Consider the following 6,089-nt stretch of genomic DNA (forward strand, 5'->3'; position numbering starts at 1 on the left):
GTGTGTGTGTGTGTGTGTGTGTGTGTGTGTGTGTATCAGCTGGTTTTTGTTATTCAATTGCAAGTCTTAAATATTCTTCACAAGAGTATATCCACACATACACGTGTGGCTTATTGATAAATTCACATATTGGCGAGGACAATCCAAGTGAAAAAAAGTCACAAAACTCATGAAATATATGATGAAATTTGTTATGTTTTTTTGTTGTTTTTTTTGCCACGATGTCGCGTCATATAAAGGCATCATGTTCTGAAGTAGGACGGAGGGGAGGGGGATAATGTCACAGTAAATAGACTCGAATATTTCCAATAATCCTTCATCAGAAACTTAAACATCTTATCAAGTGTTTTTAGTTAGAAGCATACATTAAATTGTGACAGTCGGGCATAGGCATATCGATACAATTAGCGACGTATGTTTGCCAATGAGCTTAAGCTTTTTCTGTCATTTAAATGAGTTTTTTTTTATCGAGTCTGGCAGCGTTATTTTTATTTTATTTTTTGTGCACCACAATACAGAGTCAATATACGAGTTACAATTCGCAACAATTAATATAGATACAGTGGGCAAATTGGGGATGTACAGGTGGGGCACGGGCTTATAATTTATCATATGAGAGTATACATAACCCTTATCAAGATTATTCAGAAAAGTTAAAGAAACTATTTGAAAAATACACACTTTTTTTTATTACATCTATACCAGTATAAAAGTGTTAAAGTTTAAAGTCAAGTAAGAGTCTATGAAGAGAAAAATGGGAATGAAGATAACAATTTCGGCATAGAAATATTTTATAATATAGAAATGGAATATTTGAAGTCTTAATGGGAAACCTATTTATCAGATGTTTTACCAGAATGCTTATGTTTCTTGTGCAAAATATGAGAACCCATAAATGCAGAGGTCAGTGGCAAAAGATTTGTCGGTTACATGAATGCTTAAAAATCGGTCGTTTTTAGTTCTGATTTCAAAACTTCAGTCTAGTTTATTTACTGAATGGTAGGAAATTAAATTTGATCTCTAACGAAAGATAGTATTTTTGTTTCTTATTAAACACAACACTGCTAAAGGCTGTCTGTGCTCTGTCCATCGCGGTTATGGAAACCTAATTTTTAGTGTTATAAGCTCTCAGACTTACCGCTGAACCCCCGGGGGTCAGAAAGAAGCAAAAAGATGAAATTAATCACAGATATCTTCAACCTTTAATTATTGTTATTATATATTTTTTTGAATAAAGATAAAAAAATGTACCATATAAGAGGATATTTTTATTTGTTTTCGGATATTCGTGCATAGCTACTGAAGGTATCGTCCTAACCTTCCCTGATTTTTAACTGATAAACTGAAGTAAAGGCAGCTAATCAATAGCATCCACAGCCAGCACTTGGATTACTGTCTAACCGAATAGTGGGATTTAACTGTTACTGTTAGGACGTACCCGCAGTTCGAAATGTGGAGCGTGATATTTAAAATATTTTTGCGGTAATGGGACACGAATAAGCAATCTACAGATCCACAGTTCGGTACGCTCGGGACAACATTCGGCCCAATAAGAAGTTTACTAATCATCTATATATAACACGCTTGCGTTTATCTGTCCGGAACTTTTCTAGCAAATTTCTTGATCAAATTCTACAGATCTCATATCGTTAGAAAGGCCATTGTCCAAAGGGTCAGAATTGCATTTTGGCTTTTCAATTCGAATCACCTTACCAGTTTTTTTGCTTAATCTAACGAGTAATAGTACATGATGGTACAATGTCGTTGTCATCACGTGACGACTGGCTTCGTATTCAAGTTTTTTTTCTTTTTTGTATGCAAATTATTTCACACAAACAACATTTAACCTGCGTGTAATTTCTTTAAAAATGGATATTACACTAACTACAATTTCTGTGTGCTTTTTTGACATATTTAGGTCTAAAGTACGCATGAGCAGTTCATTCGAAACCAACTGCTTATCACTGTGTGAATACGCATTCAGAAGTTTCTGCATATTCAGCTACGTTTGTCTTCATTTCAAATTTACATTCATTTTACTTTGCAATAATTTAGCTTCGGTTAGTTTCATACACTGCTATAAACAACTTTTAGCTGCTGTCTTATTTAGTACGGGTTTTATTTTTCGTTTTTGTGAGTTTCTTTGTTTCAAGTCGTAAAACCGTGTCATACACCTAACGCCCACACTGTTTCATACTCTGTACACTATAAGTACCGTTACTTTACTTTATTCTTTACTTTACATATAGTTTTATTAAATAAAGTTACGTCTACGCGAGATTGTGTGTCTGACCACGTAAAAAAAATTCAAATAGACCAGGATTTATCGAACTAACACAATACTTACAAGAAATCATAATGTGAAAAATGGCGTGCGTGAAAATTCAGACGATGGGCATAAAACCTATCGCAAATGTTTTGGGGGTCGCGGCGAGTTCTAATATATTTATACACGGAAAAGATATTTTGGTAAATGTATTGGATAGTTAAATTAAGTTTCAAATATGTGTTTGTAAAAGCACAGACATAAGTTCAGAATTTGTACGGTTCTAATCTTAGTGTGAGGAGAGAGATATGAAATATTTTCCCAAAGTCAGAACCGGAACAAAGGTGACTGAGCAGTCTGTCTCAGCCCACTTCTCTCAGGAAAAGGCCTACAAGGTCTATACAGGTATAATCTCAGAAGATGCCATGGACTGTGAAAAGTTAAAAGTGGCCTTGCTGAAATGCTATGAATTCACCGAAGAAGTTTTTCATTGGAAGTTCAGAGAAGTCAAACCTCACGCTGGATAAACTGTATTTCAGTTTGTGGAATGTCTACGGTGAGACTTCAGAAGATGGACTGACATGGCCAAGTGTGAAAATAGTTTTGAGGTATTGGCAGATCTACTAATACATGAACAGTTCATAATCACGTGCTCTACTGACATGTCACTGTTCCTAAAAGAGAGAGCACCGAAAGACGTGGAGGAGATGATCAAGCTGACAGAACAGCATATGGAAGCCCATGTATGGAGTATAACTTGTAAATCCAAGAATAACCAATTAAAGTCGAAACCAGGGTTGCTGACCAGAAGCAGGATGCCAACAAAGGTGACAAGAAGTCAACAAACAGAATGGAAAAGAAATGCTATGCTTAATTTAAAATTGGGCACATTGCGAGTGAGTCTGTCATCAACAAGCAACAGTAGAAATCTCAACATAAAGCAGCTGTAGCTACCTACAAAGACAGTGCTGGCAAGAAACAAGAAAAGAGTGACTTTCACTGTAGTCATTTGAAACTTTTGCTTCTGGCAGTCTCAGAGAATTCTATTACTTCTGCATATAGTTTATTGTATTAAGAACAAAAACTCGTTTGTTTTAGGCCATAGCCATACAATGGTCTATCTGCGCTGTGCTTAATACAGGTATCTAACCCCGATTTTTATCTTTATAAGCCTTCAAGCTAACCACTAAGATTTCAGCGAACTTGGACTAAGAAGTTATAAACGAGAATATTCTGTAAGTAAGCGGATTTGTTTTAATACGAAGATATAGCAAGTACCACATACTATATAGAATGGTAGTGTTATGATACAAATTAATTACTTTACGTTTAACGAAACTATTTATAAGCTGTAAGAGTATATGAAAACACAAACAAAAAATAACAGGAATAAAAATATTCACAGAAAATGTAATTATGTAGGTGCGGATGGTGTTCTGAAATGATATGATTTTCTCTTTTTTTTTTTACAAAAAGGTACAAATTGGTATATTAGAGATTAATTAATCATGTGGTAACAGATAGAAAAGACTAAAATAATATTTCAAGCGTAAATTAAAAAAAAAATACAACCCATTGCTGTAGGAAACTAACGCCCAGCTTCTGAGTAGGTGTTAGCTTGGGTGTTAACGATGGTTGATACGCCTCCCAAAAATACTAGTTACAACTGAAGTCATAAGCATGAAACTGTTATTTATGGTGTAAGGTTTGAAGTTACAGACGTCAGTGTTAGGTGGGTTGTAGGCATAGTTAATAATCCAGACTGTAAATATTTAGTGTACGTGTTGGCTTTCATGTCACTATTTTTTTATTTTTGCGTAGGTTCTATGTTTATCGAAGCAACCTAATTTTTCCAAATATGACAGCATGTAACATTTTACGGATTCGTAACACGACTTGTTTCAGTCAATAATATCTTTCTTCTCTATTTCTCTCAGTTTTTACACCAATATTTTGGATCGATCATTAGTCATTATTTGAGTATTGTACAAGTCTGGTATGAAATGTTTCAATACCAATCACTGCGAGTTTGAATATTTTCTTGCATAGAAATTTCGCCATTAATCACAAGATGGTTATGTAACACACACAAAGTTGAAATCTAGATTCTGTATCTGAAACTAGTAACATTACGTTACACCAAGAACTTGACATCGTATTTTAAGCGAACACTTCCATTAGTTTAGCTCAGAATTGCTCCTCCTTTCAGAGGGCGCTGAAAGTAATATAAATGAGTAGATGATTATTTTATAAACAAACATATCATAATGAAAACATCTTATTCAAATCAAGCGACAGAGATATAGTCAGACACTTGTCAGAATTCATCACGTCAACTTGTAACTATAGAAATCCTGTCAGTGACAAAACGTATTGGTTAAATAGTATAATAAATAAATACTTGAATATTAGCTACCCGCAAAAGAAATTTAAATATAATGGAACAAGGACATATTTAAACATCATATAAAAATAATTTGTTTTGTATCGAGGTAACGTTTTGAATACAACGAGATAAAACTGTACATTATGGTCATAACTAGACAAAACATCATCTGCTAAAAGTTGCCATAATCCGAACTTGTAAAGGAAGATTCGTGCAGTATTTATTTAGCTGAGATAAACGGTTCAAAAGAAGGTCATACCACTAATAGAAAGCTGTTAATGGAATCGCTTAGTTGTGGAAATGAACGATCGAAGTGCTATTATGAGATGTGTTTACATAACTCATCTATATATGCAAGTTTGTGTTAAACGTAAGATATTTGCGTGTTTGCCGTTCTTTTCATTGAATGTGTGACTGTAGAACATGACTTTAATATCAGGTTGTGGCACGTAGATGGAAGTTCTTTATGTGGTTGTTGTTATATTTCTTGAAATGCTGTATGAACTTTGAACAGCACTAATCTTATATCTAAAGCTTCAGTTCTAATAGGAAAGTGCGTTCCCATTTGACCTTTGTATGCTTCTTTTAGTCGAATACTATCAGATTACAGTACGTTTTTGTTTCGTACGTACACATGACGTTATTATACTCTCAATATAAATTGTATTTTTCTTTTGATTTCAATGATAAAAATAGATTAGTTGAAAAACTATATATATAATCAGATTCCTCTCATCAATTATAAATATATTATCTACTTAAAAATATCCACAAACATTGCTTTATAAAGATATACATGACATTAAATTCCTGCATATGTATATATTGATTAAACTTTTTATTATCGGGCACAAGCTCACATGTCTCCCGGAGAGACAGCGGGAAGTCTTCGGATTTACAATGCTAAAATCAGGGGTTCGATTCCCCTCGATGGACACAGCAGATAGCCTGATGTGGCTTTGCTTTAACAAAACACACACACACACACACACAAGCCCACATATATTGCTGGGTGGCAGTAGCTATGTCGCGATATTAAAAAGGGCAGGAAGAGAAATATTCCATAAACACTGGGACTGGCCATTTCTGAACTTACTTCGCTACCCAGAAAAACCATATGGGTAAAAACGTCTCTCGAGAACTGCATTTTATTCCATTAGTGAGAATTGTTTTATTTTTATTTACGAAATCAGTAGCCCACGTGCTGTTCACTCTAATCTGCTTTGTGTAGAAGTAAGATGATCCCTTAAAATTGTAATCGTTGACTTTTAAAATGTTTTTACGGGCTAAAAAATAACGTCTGATTGAATCTGAGGTTTCCGAATTATGCGTGGGACTAATCTATTTTGTATATTTGTATGACTTAAACTATCCCCTTTGATTTCCTTATATATATATGTATTGTTAAACAAGACCGATGTCTGTAGGTTTACTTTC

General features: G+C 34.2%; 1 protein-coding gene across 1 annotated transcript in view; it reads left to right on the top strand.

The window, feature by feature from the left end:
- The window catches only part of LOC106478128 (protein spire homolog 1-like), a 114,311-nt gene that overhangs the window by 63,607 nt on the left and 44,615 nt on the right, over positions 1–6,089 (top strand). The window lies entirely within an intron of this gene.

Source organism: Limulus polyphemus, unplaced genomic scaffold (assembly GCF_000517525.1).
Source record: "Limulus polyphemus unplaced genomic scaffold, Limulus_polyphemus-2.1.2 Scaffold182, whole genome shotgun sequence".
Lineage (NCBI taxonomy): Eukaryota > Metazoa > Arthropoda > Merostomata > Xiphosura > Limulidae > Limulus > Limulus polyphemus.